Genomic DNA, 18,364 nt, shown 5'->3' on the forward strand with positions numbered 1-18,364 from the left:
CTGCTTGGCGATTTTGAAGAATTCTTTAAGTTCTTTGAGGGTGGCCTGGTCCTCTTTCTCGTGTCCGATATAGGGCATGATGCGTGGTACGCATCCAGCAGTTCTTTGGAGAGGGTTTCTAGGGACTTTTCTAAGTCTTCCGCGGATTCTACTATGCCCGGAGAGATCGCGAGCCGTGTCACGATAGTCTACTTGAACTTTCCCCAGTTAGTATTCCGGGGGTTCCTGAAGACTGATTTTTTTGGAGAGTGTTCGAATGCGTATTGGAACCGTATGTACTTATGATCTGAGAAGGATGGTCTCTCAAGGACTCTCCATTCTGATACCAAAGTACCTTGTCCCCTTACAAGAGTAAGATCTAGCACGTTTGAGGAGGTGGGACCTACATAGGTGTGTTCCTCCCCCACGTTTGCTATACTCAGGTTGGTTGAGAGTATTAAGTCTAAGAGGGCTCACCTCTGTGAGTGCGCGTTGGCGTCTGCACCCACGAGCAGTTGCTGGTCCTTCGGGCTGGCTTCTACCAAGCTCATGGGTTCTTCTAGTGGGGCCGTCCTGTCGTGTGCCATGTAGCAGGAAGCTACCAAAAGGCGCTTTTTCCCGCTCTCTAGCATCACCACGGTCAGGTCATCAGAGCTGTAGTGAGACATAAGGTTAGCGTGTAGACCCTTCCGTACAAGTACGGCGGTTCTATTCCTGCTTACCGTTGGTGGATGGAGCAAATTGTAATTTGCGGACTTCAGTCCGGCGATGGCATTACCTGAGGGGATCCATAGCTCCTGGACCAAAGCTATGTCGGCGGATCCTTGCTCCATGGCTATGAGGAGTTCCGCCGGCGCGACCTTGCTCTTATGGAGGTTGAGCTGCAGCACCATGAGTGTCATGGGTACTGGCCTCACCTCCATACGACGGGTTGACTACTACGGTCAGGTCACCGTCCTCTCCTTCGTCGGACTCATCCAGCGTCATTTCCCGGTCCGCATCCACGATGGTTTCCAGACCTAGGTCCTTCTCCACCACATCTGCCTTCAGGGTGTGAGCAACCTTATCCCGGGGTGGCGCTTTTTGAGGCGAAGGTATACGCTACCCATGCCCCACGCCATCTTTCCGTATCTGGGATAAAGGATGTCCTCTGCCTCCTTTTTTATCTGGAAGACTGCACTTTGCCCCCCCTCCTTGGGTGATGGGGCCGCAACGTGCAGAACCTTCCAGTCCGCGCTTGGGATATCCGGGTTCTGACGCTGCAGCAGCTTCAGCGCCCGGTCCGCTTGGATTGCGATGGGGAAGAGTACCTTCGCTTTTGGACTGGATGGGATTAGCTCCCGGTCCACCACCTCTAGCTTGGCTCCCTCCCACAGCGCCTCCAACTGGCAGACCGCTTGCGTCAGCCACTTTCTCGTCGGGTCATCCATGCACTTTAGGATTTTGACCCCATTTAGCCACCCAGCGCCATCGAAGGTGGGCATGGGAGCCTCGGGATCATCCTCCATCCGTGCTTACAATGACTCAAAGAGCCGCGCATGCACCATCTTCCACTGCGCTTCGATCATTTTGCCGGCTTCATCGCTTCTGTCAATGAGGGCCACGATCAAGTGTCGTTTGGTCACCTGACTGACTCTTGAGATTTTTTTGGGCTTTTTCGCCATTTGAGGAGGGCCTGCCTCCTTAGGCCCGCGTTGCCGCTTGCTCCCCGGTGCGTCCATAGAGGCACTTTCGGTTGAGCGTTGCCTTTTGTTGGCAAGCGTCTCCTCTACCTTGTTGGCGAATCCGCCAGTCGAACTCATATGGGGGAGTTTGGCGAAGTGAAGCCTCCCGTCAGCGATTTTCTCCTCAACCCGGGTAAGCTTTGCCTTCTCCTTTGGGGATAGGGCGGCTTTTTCCTGGAGCCGATCGTGGATGCGGAGGGCAGCCTTGTACATCGCCTTGGCCTTCATTCCCTCGCTTGACCGCTTTGGCCCGTCCCTGCGCTGGGAGCTGGTGCCTGGTTTCGGTGAGTGGAGAAGCTGTACGCTCTCAAGGTCCGAGTCTGTATCGACTATGGCACGTGAGCGGCTCAACTTCCCCTGCGTAGTTTTTTCGGCAGTAGCGTTGCAACTGACATGACCTGCTCCCGTCACATGAGAGGTGTAACCGCTGGCGACACGCAGAGAGGATTGCTTCCCCCCGTGCCCGCCGGTGGTAGCGGTCACACCTTCCACCGACGTTTGGGCTGACATCCCAGCCCTGGTTTCATCCTTTAAACCCTTCAGGGTGGTATCTTTTATGGGGGTACCGCCCACTTGCGTTTTATGCCTTCCGCCAAGCACCTCCACCCATGGCTAACGGCTCAATTCCTTAGGCTTTTTAGGGCAGAAGGAGTTGAACCGTGGCCTTTGCTAGACACTGTATTATTATTATTATAATAATAATATTATTATTATTATCGCGGACGGGCAAGCAATGCATTACCCCTATCCGGGCTAATATAGTGCCCATTGCCCAGCCGGCACCCTCGGGGAGGGTTCAGATGGAGGATTTTTGGCAGGCCATCAATGCCTTTTATTTTGTCAAAAAAATTTCAGTGCCATTCAGACCCATTCACTGTTGTTATTGTTGTTGAAATGATGATCTTTGATAATTAAAGAGAATTCTGTGCGCGCTCTTCCTCTTTATTCTTAAGGGATTGTACGAACTCCTCGTCTTCCGCTTTGAATTTGAAAAGAGTGAATTTCTTCTTATCGATGGGATAGGCGAACTTTGGACCCTCTGCGAGTAGCATTTTGATGCCTGGCGGAATCTCTACTTTTGTTGTGTTTATAAACTAATCCATGTTCTCGTTGTTTCTAAATATGTCGTTTCGTTTATTCCGTAGTTTGTCGAGCTAAGATTTTTGTTTTTTATCGAGAGTTTGTTTATGTTTGTGCTGCGACGTTTTACGCGTTTCTTAGAAATGTTTGCAGAACCTCTTGTTCTTACTCGCTCTGTAGTATTGTTTTCGCTTCTATAACAAGAACCACATTATAAGATTTTAATTTTTTTTTTGTTTTTTTTTTTAGAAACGGTTTGGCAACAAGAACAACATTATAAGAAGCTCTGCACTTTGAAAATGCTGCATATAATAAACACTCCGACTAACATATGACTGAACTAAAAAACCGACACTGAAAACTGTGCACAAATATACAGACAATGACTAAGAATTAAATGAAAGGTACAACATTAATTAAAAACTGTGTGCACTATTGTTGGGTATATACACTACAAGTGTATGCGGTACTCTCTATTTACGCGTAAAAAAGTGACTTTTTAAATTTCAGGGGAGTTTAGACTTATACATATATTCATAATTACCTTAAGTTTGTTGGGAATAAATCAACTAAGACACAATATAGAGTACTTATACTCAAGGAAGTTAATGCTTCAAAAATGGATGATAAAACTAAATTTTCAGTTGAGCTTCTAACGAAATAAAGTCCAAGTGTAATTACTCCCGCTGCTGTCAAACTGAAAACTAAACAGATAAAAATCTTCATTATTTTGAAAAATTACAATATTCAATTTACAATAAGAAAAAAATATACTACTTACAATAACTTAAGCTAGCCGAAGTTTACAGAACTTTACAGCTATAAAAAAAATTGGATCAAAAATCACAAATACTTATACTTATATTAGTGACTTAAAAGTGCAGCGATGAAGTCATTTCCGACCCTGTAAAGGTTATGCATTCTTGGTAAGCCTCAACATCGAACCATGTCTTATTTCTACTAGTACTAGTAGCACGACTATACCATATAGCTGCAATTAAAAAACTCAGAAGATTTTAAGAAAATAAATTATTTACGGTTATTACGTTACGGTCAATTAAATTAATTATAATAATTTGTTGAACGATATGGTCATCACGACAAATTTCCCGACCTAACCCCAACCAAAATCGATGCCGAATGCCATGCAGATTAATAAGAGTGCAGCTTGTGCGGTTCAACGAATTTTTCGATGGAATTCGCCATCGGATTACTTAAGAGCCTTGGAACATATCGAGTAACACGTTGGGTTGAACGAGAGCAGTATAGTAATTAAGAGTCATTATAAAGCTTTTCTCTGTTATAATCTCATTAAGCAGGATCTAGTAGTTGCCACTCCCCAAGACGATATGGCTTCGTCTGAACTGGTTGTCAAGCTATTGCAACGAGCCGGAGAGCTTAAAGCGCGTAAAGCTAAACATAATAAAATTTTTAGCCGATTTGCGACTACTGTGGACGCAATACTGAACAAAAAAGAGATTTTTTCCAAAAAAACAGCAGTTCATCAAATAAGTCGCAAGCTTCAGAATGACACCAGTTTAATAAATTTACGCTGTTGCATGTTTGGAAATTACTAAGGTCTGTTTTTAAGTCCAACTGGCTTGAAACGTTGCGTTGCGCGCAAAGTTTTCTTTTGCTAACAAGAAGAGAATGGTTACCAAAGTCACATGCTTTATTAAAATCTGAATAGTATATCTGTATGATAGTAATTGGAAGCCGTTTATAGTAAAAAAAAAGCTCAAACAGATTAATTGTCTTTGATCGTCGGTTAATAAATTTATGTGGACATTGAGAAATTACTGATCTACACAGGTGCGGCAAATGTGGACTGATGACATTTCCGAAAAGTTTTAAGATGACGGACAATTTGGAGATTTCTATATAATTGGCCTCCGACTTGTTACCTTTCTTTTGTGGAGAGGAATAAAATAAAATGCAAGAAAATTAATACTTGCCTGATTGATTGCTTGCATGTATTATATGTAAGTGGGTAAGGATTTACTGTTTTAGTTTAGAAAGGCATCTACATTATGTTATGGAGTACAAATCAGAGTAATTTGCACTAAGGACTCTAAAAGGCTCATGCACTTTAAAGGACGCTATACAGTTAGGCAAAACTAATGGTATAAAGGATCTAGTGTGGACGACATACTGAGGGCTCTAAACGCAGGATCCATATTCTAAGATAGGACACACAAGTGAAGTATATAAAGATTTTGTAACATGGGGGTCATTGAATTCCTAGACGTTAGACAGTGTGTGAGGCTAAAGATAAAGGTTATAGTGAGAAAAACAATGAGTTGGTAACCATGTTAAAAGCCATTTGCTCAGACATAAAGGGTATTCGCATATATATATATATATATATATATATATATATATATATATATATATTGTGTATATATATATATATATATTGTGTATATATATATATACATATGTAGAGTTTGTATTATATAGTTTATTTAGATATATTAAGTAAGGCTGAGATGGATTACAAAAGTGTGGGAATAACATAAACTTTTAGCAACTTTCTTTGATTTGACAACTGTAGGCGACTTTAGCAACTTTGACAACTGATATTTAACTTCATACGACTTTAGTAGTTTTCTTAACAATTTAATGAAATAACTCCGGAAAACACGACTGCTCCTTACGACTTCTCTCAGCGACTGCCTCTCTTCTCGTCGCGTCACTCTGCAACTCTCCCTCTTGGATTCGCTGCTCTCATGATCGGCTGATTGCCATTCGCAACGACGCAAAATGTGTACTCGCTGCCAGACTGTACCTCAACACCTTACATATATATATGCGAATACCCTTTATGTCTGAGCAAATGGCTTTTAACATTGTGTATATATATATATATATATATATATGTCTTTTACCAACTCATTGTTTTTCTCACTATCACCTTTATCTTTAGCCTCAGACACTGTCTAACGTCTAGGAATTCAATGACCCCCATGTTACAAAATCTTTATATTCTTCACTTGTGTGTCCTATCTTAGAATATGGATATATATACAACGCCCATATATATATATATATATATATATACAACGCCCATATATATATATATATATATATATATATATATATATATATATATATACACAACGCCCATTTGGGTATAAAAAACAACCAACGTGAAATCAAGACGCTTACCGATCGTCAATCAAAACAATTTGAATGTATACTCTATGGAAGAGACAAATTTACATACAACTAAGAGCTGTACAAATAATGCTTCTCAAAATTTTCTGGGAATACAGAGGCCTGACCACTCTTTAAAAGAACCTATGACGATTCTACTGAACTCCATCATTACAATAATTTGCAAAATCTAACGCGTTTGCATAAATGCCTAGTCGGAGAAGCTAAGGAGACTGTATCCTCCCCGCTTATTTACCCATATAATGTACAGGATGTGATCGAGGAGTTAGAGTTCAGGTTTGGTCAACCAGAGTTACTGATTCGATCACAGTTGTCAAAAATTCGAGATTTTCCGATATTGTTTATGTTATATCTAAAACAGGGGCATAATGTTCAGAATTGCAGAGGTAAAAAGAACTTGCCCGTATGAAGGTTATCAATATTCGCATCACCGTACACCGTACCAGCCACAGATCCTAAGCCTTTACTGAATTGCTGTCGCGAAGTTACTAGCTTAAGCCTATACCTGTTCAAGGTTATTCCTGTTATATCATATCGAAACAATGGTAATATAGAAACTTATGCAATGTTCGATGACGGAAGTTCAGTCACCTTGTTGAAGGATGGTATTGCTGACCATTAACCCTGCAGTGCACTGCATTGGTACGATAACAGAAAAAGTTTAGAGATGTATAAAAAGGTCATATTTGAGATCATTGGCATAAATGATCTTGTGCGATACGACTTAAAGAATGTACAAACTGTGAAGAGTCTCGATTTTCCAACTCAGTCGCTTGCAAAGAATCAACATAATCATTTTGCCAATGTACCACTATTGGATTATAGTGACGCTAAACCAGTCTTGCTCACAACCTGCATTTAGGCCTTCCGAACAGAATTGTTGAAAGAGGAAGCTTACAACCAGTAGCTATTGACACAAAGCTAGGTTGGCTGGCTTATGGTCCAAATTTTCAGTTTGAAAGAGTCAGAGCTTCATTAAAATCCAGTGTGTGCTTCATATCGGATGAAGCTAAGTGGCAAGATCTGGTGACCGAGTTTGTAGAATCTGAGAATTTCGGAATGAGTAACTTACCACCCATAGAATCAATTGGCAATGCAAGAGCAAAAGAGCTTATGAGGGAAAAAACCTTTCGAATTGGGAAACAGTTTATAATCGGATTACCGTGGAAGGAAAATGTAAAAATTCCAGATAGTTACATAATGGCTGAGAAAAGATTGTATGGAATCCAGAAAAAGATGAACACTAATCAAGAATTGCTAAAAAATACAAGACAGAGATGACTAAGTACGTCGCGAACTAAGTTACCCGGAAAATCTACCCGTCTGGTAGATTCCACATTTTGCAGTACAATCGGTTCACAATCCAGATAAGATGCGCGTCGTCTTTGACGCTGCTGCTGAAGTCGAAGGTATTTTGTTTAACAAAGCGCTACTTAAAGATCCTGATAATGTGAAGCAGATATTCGGGAGATGTTTTCGCAGATACAGATACACGAAAATGAGCAGAGCGCACAGCGGATTTTGTGGCGAGGTGGAGACATAAGTCAGCCAATTAGACAGTGCGCCATAACGTCTTTAATTTTTTGAGCAATACCATATGTTCGCCATTCTCTGCAAATTATGTCAAGAATCTAAACGCCGAAGATTTTAAAGATCGATTTCCAAGGGAACGCAGGCGATTATCGAACATCATTACGTAGACGACCTTGTTATGAGTTTTGCATCTGAAGAAGAAGCCATCGAGATTTGCCAACAAGTCGTAAGGGTACACGCAGAGGGAGGATTTGAGCTGCGTAATTTTGTTTTAAACTCGGATAAATTACAGAATGTCATGAATTATTATGATTATTCTCCACTCTTACGTCTTGATGTATGCTGATGACGTAAAACTATGTTTGCCTCTTGTGAATCCTGACTCTGCTCAGCTTTTGCAAGCTGATTTAAACAGCATGTTGTCCTGGTGCACTCACAATTTATTGTTTCTTAACAACTCCAAATGTAAATACATGTCGTTTTACCGCAGGAATTGTTTCCGGGCCAACTATTTCTTAGGCACGAGTGTTCTTGAACGTATTCACTCTGTAACGGATCTTGGTATTCTATTTACTCACAACTTGAGCTTCACCGATCACATCGGTATAATTGTCGGTAAAGCAAAGGGTGTTTTTGCTTTCGTAAAACCATGGTCTAAGGAATTCGATGATCCCTACACTACAAAACTCTTATATATATCCCTGGTTCGGCCCATACTCGAATATTGTTCGTGTGTATGGTCCCCCCAATATGCAAAGTATCAGAACCTTATCGAATCGGTACAGAAACAATTCCTTTTGTTCGCTCTTCGGGGTTTAGACTGGGACCCACATCGCCACCTTCCTCCGTATGCCGACAGACTACGCCTTCTGGACCTGCCCTCTCTTAAGGATCGTCGGACCTGCCATGGCGTGATGTTCCTGCATAAATTAATAAATGGATATATTTCTTCCAGTAATCTTCTTAAGCAAATACGCTTTTCAGTTCCTTCTAGGCCATCACGTTACTTTCGGCCTATAGCTTTGGATATTTGTAAAACTAATTTCGAGGCACGACATGTACTCTCTGTTATATTTTGAAATGTCATTAGACTTTAACAAAAATAATATTTTAAGACACCTATCCTTGCCTCTGACCACCTGATGTGAGTCGGAGCATATCATTAAAAAACACTCCTTACTCTGAGGTAAGGATATGGATTTATAATGGCAGATATTTGCTATTCTTAATAATAAATAAATAAATAAGTAAATAAATAAATAAATAAATAAATAAATAATCAAAGTACCAAAAACTTACAGCCATCTTCAAATTCAACTCACAAGCGAAAAGGTCTTATGCATGCTTTGGAATACACAGCTTGATGTTTCCTATTGCTATTTGCTATTGGTTATGGCGATTTTCGACCCTTTCGGGTTGATTGCCGACTATCATATCTCGGCAAACATCATAGTTCAGAGTACTTAAAGCTTTGGAACGAATTGGGATGAAGTCATACCGCCTGAGCTGCATTCAAAGTGGAAAAGTGGAGATACACAATATGCACAACTTTAAATTTAAACTGCTGCGAAAGATTGGAGATGCACATATTCGCCAACGCGAGTCAAGAAGCATTTGCAGCTGTGGTTTATCTGCGCATAGTTTGCCCTACCGTCGTCGACATAGTTTGTGATGGAAAAAACACGCCTTGCACTGAAGAAACTATTGTCCGCTCCTAGACTCGAGCTTCAAGCTGCGGTCCTTGGAATTCGATTAGATCGCTTACTACAACAGAATCATACACTAAGGAAACATTTTTTTTGAAGTGATTTCAAAACTGTTCTGCAGTGGGTTCGTTTCAAGACGTGAAAATGCAAACCGTTTTTAAGCCACCGGATCACCGAAATACTGTCAAGTTCAACCGAATTGCAATGGAACTGAGTACCATCGTCCAACAACTCTGCTGATGCCGCTATTCGTCTATCGAATTCCCCGAAAATTTCTAGCCAGAGCCAATTGATACTTGGCCCGAGTTTCTTAAAGCTACCACGCTGTGACTGGCCACGAAGTACTCACACCTCGTTACCAGATGTTTTGGAAGAAGTGTCTGAACGTCCAGTGCACTGTGGGGTTTTTGACCTGTTTTTGTGGCATTAATGAATAATTCGGTCAAATTAAGAGATATCGACATGAAACTGTACTATCATCATTATTTGTCCCTAGGCACATACAGTATGAAAATCGTTCGGATTAGGATACTATATCCTATACACTGTTGCCAGAGTCGCTTTTTTCCCGTCAAATCTGGCTTTTTATACCCTTGTAGGGTATTATAATTTCAGTCAGAAGTTTGCAACGCAGTGAAGGAGACGTTTCCGACCCTATAAAGTATATATATTCAACAGCCGAGTCGATCTAACCATGTCCGTCTGTCCGTCCGTCTGTCCGTTTCTACGCAAACTAGTCCCTCAGTTTTAAAGCTATCTGAATGAAACTTTGCATATAGTCTTCTATATACTCTCACTGCTATATATGTCGGAACGGGCCGGATCGGACGACTATATCATATAGCTGCCATACAAATGTTTGATAAATTTTTAGAAAAATAATTATTACTTTGCTGTTTTTCAACATTTTTGCATAATTTTTGAGATATGGCCATTTTATATTGTTCCAAAATTTTTGTAAAAATTTTTTGAAAATCGGACGACTATATCATATAGCTGCCAAAGGAACGATCTGGAAATTAATAGGAAAAAATGTATAACTTCGTTGTTTTTCAACGTTTTTTCATCTACTCCGGGATATAAGCTTGTTTTATTAATTTGGTATAAATTTCATAAAAATCGGACAACTATATCATATAGCTGCCATATAAACCGAACGGTAGATGTAGAGAAAACGTAAAGCTGGGAATGCAAAACTGCAACTGTCAAACTGTAAACATAATAATAAAGGTTAAATGTAATGAGATAATATCTGCAAGGGTATACAAACTTCGGCGTGCCGAAGTTAGCTTCCTTTCTTGTTCTGAATGCCATTGGCCAGAAAAATTTACAAACAGCGGGCAGCGGGAATTCTGGCTTTTTATTTTGTTTAAATGATTTTTTCCAATCTTTTTGTGTATGATCATTACATTGGTTACGTTCAGCAAGACATGATGCATTAAGAATATTCTTAAGAATACTTTTTAAAATATGTTGGAGCAGTAGATTATTAGTATATTATTGTTGAAATTTACATGAAGAAAAAATAGAACTAAAACGTAAACAATGTAAAACAAAAAGCTTATCGCTTGCACTCAGTCGAGCTGAATAGCCGAAACTTATAGCTTTCATAGCGAGGCAATTCGGACGCTGCTTGTGTAAAGGGAGTAGCCGATTAACCTTTGGAACTGCTGGCTGCGCCAGCGCAATAAAACTTTTTTCGTGCGATTGCAGTTCTCGTCTTCTTTTCTTTGCCTTCGAGTGGAAATTCCCCAGCTAGGCCGCTAGTTGCTAGTCGCCTTTTTTATTCGAAGTTTTTGTCCGGAAAACCCTCACGGATTTACATTTTGGCGCCCGAGACAGGGACTACGACTAGCTTTTCGATTTCGCGTTGGAAAAACGAACAAAAATAATGCATTTTCGTCATCTCGGCACTTGTTTCGTTTTTTTTTATATTTGGCGAAAAAAACCTAGCTGGCGGAACTCGGCAAATCTTGGATTCGGATTGGATCAAATTTTGGAAAAAGGAAAGTTCTGGAAATCATGCCCAACGATCAGGTATTCAGTGCCAAAAATTAAAACTTGGAAGCACTCCACGTTACGTGTGTTTGTGTGCAATTATCTGGCTGTAATTCTTCGGACTTTGTATATTGGAAAACCAATTAAAACCCACATATAAAACCTCCAAATAAACAAATAAAAAGAGAACAACCTTTAATAATTTTTGGAATTAAATTGTGAGAAAATTGATGTGCGTGCGGTACAGTTAAATACATACATATCTACATACTTACGAGTATATACCAGCGTTTTGCCGCCAAGTTCATTTCCCTTTTGTGCAGTGGCAGAGCAGTTATTTTTGAGCTATATACTCTGGTCAGTGGCTTTCAAACCGTACATAGTGGCATATCGGTTAATTTCGACAGCATATACTCTGTCAGTGGTTTTCAAACCGTGTTCAAAGTAAAATTCCTGCAAAATTCGGCAGTGAAATTAAATTCTGCACATATTATTATATGTACATATGTATGTATTTACGTGCGACATTAATTGTGATACAGTTTCTGGCTTTGGCGGTGCTTGTGGGCATCTTTAACCCGTATGGGATCCACTTAAATATTTTCGGACAGTTTATTTGTCAAATAAAATTCAACTTGGTGTTTAATTTCGGCGTTGGTTTTTGGCATTATTAACCCTTATATAACCCAAATAAAATTTGGTGTGCTTGTGAATAATAATTAATATTTAATATTGGGGTATCGGCAAAATTGTATCAAGTGAATAATAATTACGGAATCATTTGCGACAGTGATTTATTAAAACTTAGTGCCAATCATTTACATTTGGAGCATTTTTATTAATTCCCAATCAATTTCAAAATGGCTGAAAGAGATTCAGCTGCAAAGCCAAATGCAAAACTTTTGATGGCTATGCAGAAACACGATATGGTTCTGAGTGACATCGAGCGAATGAAAAAGGCATTTGAGGAAAGAACTATTTCATTCGACAAATTTCAAATGGAATATCGAATGCAACTTCTCGAATCGTACTGTTAAAAACTAATGGATATCCAGGCAGACATAGATATACTATACCCAGAAAATGATCTGAGAGCGTCGGTTGAGGATGCATGTATTATTACAAAGGCATTGTATCGCTCAGCAATGGTAGAAGTTGAACCTCAGAGAATTAGTCAAGGGGATTTCAGTGGTTATCGTCATTCATCGCAATTACCAAAAATGAATCTGCCGAAGTTTAGTGGAAAACATTCAGACTACAAAAATTTTATGTCTATTCGAGACTTTAGTTCATAACGATCCATCCCTTACAAAGGTAGAAAAGTTCAACCATTTGCTTACATGTCTAACAGGTGATGCATTAGGAACTGTAAAGGCGTTTCAAATTTCCGAGTTAAATTATGAGAAAGCATTGGCTAGCTTGAAAAACGTGTACGACAATAAATGTTTGATTTTCTTCGACACGATTTCTCAGTTGTTTGACCTTCCCCAGGTATCGAAACCCTCTGCATCAGGCTTGAGGTCTCTTGTTGACGAAATATCGGCTCTGTATGCATCATTACAGTCGTTGGGTAGTGAACAGGAGATCAATAATGCAATTTTTATTCACATAGCTATGTCCAAGGTAGATCACACAACAAAATCCCGATTTGAGGAGCAGCTAGATTACAATAAATTGCCAACATGGTCTGATTGTACGTTTCAGTTGAATCGGCGATACCAGCATTTAGCTGCTGAGGAATCAACGAAAAGTAAAGGGAAGTCTAGCCAAGGTTCGAATAAGGGATACTCAAAATCGTCATTCTCATGCACAAAAGCAGACCACAAACCAGATTCGAAATGTCAATATTGCTCAGCGACGAATCATAATTTAGATAGTTGCCAAGCCTTTATGGCTCTCTCCATGATTCAGCGTTTTGATTTTACGAAACATAATCGGCTGTGCATAAATTGTTTAAATCCTGGTCATCCAGTTAAAAAATGCAAAGCAACAAAGTGTCTTGAATATTACTACTGTCGGGAAGAACGATTCGGTTGTGCGGCACAAGGTGCACACGTCAATTCACTCTCGCGTCAATGCTCATAGTTTCGCAACCGATTTTTGGGTGTTAAGGTCAATTTCATCATATCAACCTGACTATGAGGTCAATTATGCCCAATGGAAAATTCCAGCAAACATTGAATTGGCAGACCCTCGTTTTCACAAGCCCGCAAAAGTGGACTTGCTTATTGGCGCAGAATCCTTTTTTGAACTTCTAAGCGTAGGCCAAATAAAATTGGGTTCCGACCATCCTTCGCTTCAGAAAACATTATTAGGATGGATTGTGTCGGGAAAGTACACTCAACGCTTAGCGAGTCAAGCTCAAGTAGGCAGCGTCACTGTCAGTGAAAATATAAGTTCTCTCGACTCTCTGGTGGAACGATTTTGGGAGTTGGAACAAGTCCCTGAGAGATCGAAGGCTGTTTACACAGCTGAACAAGTTGCTTGTGAGAAGCATTTCGAGCACACAGTAAAAAGACTTTCTTCAGGTCGTTTTGAGGTGAAGCTGCCATTCAAGACAAATCCAAGTGTTCTAGGCTTATCCTTCGAAACGGCAAGACGCAGATTTCTTTCGTTGGAGCGCAGACTTGTGAATAACTGCGAGTTGCAAGACATGTATCACGAGTTTATGAGAGGGTATCTTAACCTTGGGCATATGTCACGGCTTCCAACGCCTCCTCCAGGACAACACTACTATATTCCACATCAATGTGTCCTGAGACCTGATAGTAGCACCACAAAGTTGAGAGTTGTTTTTGATGCGTCAAGTAAAACGTCAACCTCGATCTCATTAAATGAGACACTAATGGTGGGTGCAACTATTCAGAGGGAGCTTTACGCTATTTTGGCAAGATTTAGATTGAACAAATATGCCTTGACAGCAGATATTTCGAAGATGTATAGGCAAGTAAACGTTGCCAATGAAGACCGAAATTTCCAACTCATTTTGTGGAGGGAAAAATCTACTCAAGCTCTCCAAACCTTTCGCCTAAACACTGTCACTTATGGGACAGCCTCAGCTCCATTCTTAGCCATTCGTTGTCTCTTTGAGCTATCAAAAATTTACGCTAAATCACATCCGGTGGCAGCGGAGGTAATTTCGAGCGACTTTTACGTCGACGATATGCTCACAGGAGCGAACAGTTTGGACGAGTTGGAAGAGATTCGCAAGGAAGTCACTGAGGTTTTGGAGTTAGGGGGTTTCCATCTAGCCAAATGGGCAACAAATCATCCAAGTTTGATGACTAACCAGGGACCAGAAAAATCTCTTATATTTAACACCTCTGAGTCCGTTAAGACGCTTGGAATGAGGTGGAACCCTCAGAATGATGCATTTCATTATAGTTTGGAGGATTCGTTTCAATCCTTACCTCCCACGAAACGCAACATTTTGTCCGTCACAGCTCGTTTGTTTGACCCCTTGGGGCTATTGTGTCCGTTGATCACAAGAGCAAAAATCTTGCTTCAGGAGCTTTGGCGACAAAAACTAGATTGGGATGAATCAGTTCACATGAAATTGCATACAAGTTGGAACGAATTTAAGCAGAATTTATCAGAGATTGACAAGATATCCATTCCTCGATATATCTGTCTGTCGGCCTATGACGCTGTTCAAATCCACGGATTTGCTGACGCATCGAGCCACGCCTACGGCTGTTGCATTTATGTTCGCACGGTGGCTGGGACAAATAGCTTATCGAGACTGCTAACCGCTAAGTCACGAGTGTCCCCGCTGAAAACCAAATCAATTCCAAGGCTCGAATTATGTGCAGCGCATTTGCTGACCAAGCTATGGACTCAAGTATCTCCTTTGCTACACAAGATAGAGTTGGAGAGCGTTAATTTTTGGTCGGACTCCCAAGTCACTCTATACTGGTTAAAGAGGGATCCGTCTACTTTAGCAACATTTGTCGCGAATAGAGTTGCTGAAATCCAGGAACTCTCAGAGAATATAGTCTGGCGTCATGTGCCTACAGAAGAGAATCCGGCTGACTTAGTGTCACGTGGAACAGATATAGAGGGTTTGAAGCGTACTCTATGGGAAAATGGACCTCAATTTTTACTGCGAAATCCAGACGAGTGGCCTAGTTCTCATCAAGTTGAGGTATCACAGGAGTTACAGTTGTCCGAGAATAAAAAAAGCGTAGCAGTATGTTCCGTCACAAAAAAACCAACCGAATGTCTTTATTGAACTTGTTGGACGATGTTCGTCATTTAAAAAAATAATGCGGATCATGGCATACGTAAATCGATTTATTCAAAGGAAGAAGCGTCAACGCGATGTTGTTATTTCGGCCGACGAACTGAAGCTGTCGTTTCTTAGGATGGTCCAAGCCTTGCAAAGAGTTGAATTCGAGTCAGAATATGTTAAGATAGAGAAATCTGAAAGTTTGAGTCCACATCTACAACGTCTAAATCCTTTCATACACTCCAGCGAAATAGATGGTGTGAAGTTTCAACTAATTCGGGTTGGGGGAAGATTATTAAACGCGCCTATTCCGTATGATGCCAAATTTCCGTTGTTACTGCCATCGAAATCAGAATTTCTTTCGTTGTATCTTCGCAACTTACATCGGACTCATTACCATGCTGGTGTCAAGGTTTTTGTATCGCTCTTGAGACAGCAGATATAGCTTATCAATGCTCGAGGAGCATGCACTAAAATTGTCCGTAGCTGCGTACACTGTTTTAGGTACAAACCAGTGCCAATGGACCAGATAATGGGTAATTTACCCGCCGATAGGGTCAAAATGGCTCGCCCCTTTTTGATTTGTGGGGTAGACTTCTGCGGTCCATTTTATGTATCATTGAAGATCCGCGGTAAACCCCCGATTAAGACTTATGTGGCCGTCTTCGTGTGTTTCTCGTCAAAGGCTGTTCACCTTGAGCTTGTGATAGACCTATCCACTGACAGTTTTTTATCTGTTTTTAAAAGGTTCGTCGGGAGGAGAGGGCTGCCGAAGAAGGTGTACAGCGACAACGCCACGAATTTAGTAGGAGCGAGCAACGTGCTGCAGGAGCTGAACGCAGCGTTTCACCACAGCGAGGATCAGCTGAGAGGGTACGCGGCTCAGAGAGGCGTCGAGTGGTATTTCATACCGCCGAGGTCACCACACTTCGGAGGACTGTGGGAGGCAGCCGTCAAGTCCGCCAAACATCGACTGCTGAGAGGGGTCGGCAACGCCAAGCTAACGGCCGACGAGTTGAGCACCCACCTGGTCGAGGTAGAGGCGCTGCTCAATTCTCGACCAATCGCATCGCCTGGCAACGATCCCAACGATGGAGAGGTGCTGACACCAGGACCAGGACCAGGACCAGGACCAGGACCAGGACCAGGACCAGGACCAGGACCAGGACCAGGACCAGGACCAGGACCAGGACCAGGACCAGGACCAGGACCAGGACCAGGACCAGGACCAGGACCAGGACCAGGACCAGGACCAGGACCAGGACCAGGACCAGGACCAGGACCAGGACCAGGACCAGGACCAGGACCAGGACCAGGACCAGGACCAGGACCAGGACCAGGACCAGGACCAGGACCAGGACCAGGACCAGGACCAGGACCAGGACCAGGACCAGGACCAGGACCAGGACCAGGACCAGGACCAGGACCAGGACCAGGACCAGGACCAGGACCAGGACCAGGACCAGGACCAGGACCAGGACCAGGACCAGGACCAGGACCAGGACCAGGACCAGGACCAGGACCAGGACCAGGACCAGGACCAGGACCAGGACCAGGACCAGGACCAGGACCAGGACCAGGACCAGGACCAGGACCAGGACCAGGACCAGGACCAGGACCAGGACCAGGACCAGGACCAGGACCAGGACCAGGACCAGGACCAGGACCAGGACCAGGACCAGGACCAGGACCAGGACCAGGACCAGGACCAGGACCAGGACCAGGACCAGGACCAGGACCAGGACCAGGACCAGGACCAGGACCAGGACCAGGACCAGGACCAGGACCAGGACCAGGACCAGGACCAGGACCAGGACCAGGACCAGGACCAGGACCAGGACCAGGACCAGGACCAGGACCAGGACCAGGACCAGGACCAGGACCAGGACCAGGACCAGGACCAGGACCAGGACCAGGACCAGGACCAGGACCAGGACCAGGACCAGGACCAGGACCAGGACCAGGACCAGGACCAGGACCAGGACCAGGACCAGGACCAGGACCAGGACCAGGTAAGGTAATTGGCTTAACTGTTACTTTAAATATAAATATCATATTTTATTGCGAACTTACTGATATGGCTTGCGCAGACTGCAGAAGTGCTGCTACACCTATACCGTTCCCAACAAGAATTTGAGTATGATTGGACCAGGATTATGCTATGAAAGCCAGGACCAAACAGCACAACTCGATGACATTATTGATATAATACTATAATCAAACAATTATTACAAAATTAGTTGAACCAAAACCAACAAATAAGTGTTTTAAAAAACAGATTTTTTTTAGCTTTTTCCAAATTTATTTTTGCTTTTTTATACCCTTGCAGGGTATCATAATTTCAGTCAGAAGTTTGCAACGCAGTGAAGGAGACGTTTCCGACCCTATAAAGTATATATATTCTCGATCAGCATCAATAGCAGAGTCGATGTAGCCATGCCCGTCTGTCCGTCCGTCTGTCCGTTTCAACGCAAACTAGTCCCTCAGTTTTAAAGTTATCTGAATGAAACTTTGCATATAGTCTTCTATATACTCTCACTGCTATATATGTCGGAACGGGCCGGATCGGACGACTATATCATATAGCTGCCATACAAATGTTCGATAAATTTTTAGAAAAAAAAATTATAACTTGACTGTTTTTCAATATTATTCCATTTTTGAGATGTAGCCTTTTTATATTATTCCAGAATTTTGGTAAAAATTTTATGAAAATCGGACCACTTATCTCATCATCTTATAGCTGCCATAGGAACGATCGGTAAATAAATCGAAAAAAAATTATATCTTCGTTGTTTTTCAACGTATTTTAATCTACTTTGAGACATGAGCTTCTGGTATTATTTCAAAATTTTGGTATACATTTTCTGAAAATCGGACGACTATATCTTATAGCTGCCATAGGAACGATAGGAAAAGTAATAGAAAAAATTATAACT

The 18,364-nt window shown here is 41.9% G+C and overlaps 1 long non-coding RNA gene across 2 annotated transcripts in view; it reads right to left on the reverse strand.

The window, feature by feature from the left end:
• The window catches only part of LOC138928930 (uncharacterized), a 1,213,248-nt gene that overhangs the window by 104,087 nt on the left and 1,090,797 nt on the right, over window positions 1–18,364 (reverse strand). For both annotated transcript variants that reach the window (XR_011445338.1, XR_011445337.1), the window contains one exon: window positions 3,328–3,487. This is a non-coding gene — a long non-coding RNA (uncharacterized lncRNA). The remainder of the gene's footprint in view (window positions 1–3,327; window positions 3,488–18,364) is intronic.

The sequence above is a fragment of the Drosophila kikkawai genome, chromosome 3R (assembly GCF_030179895.1).
Source record: "Drosophila kikkawai strain 14028-0561.14 chromosome 3R, DkikHiC1v2, whole genome shotgun sequence".
In the NCBI taxonomy this organism is placed as follows: Eukaryota; Metazoa; Arthropoda; class Insecta; order Diptera; family Drosophilidae; genus Drosophila; species Drosophila kikkawai.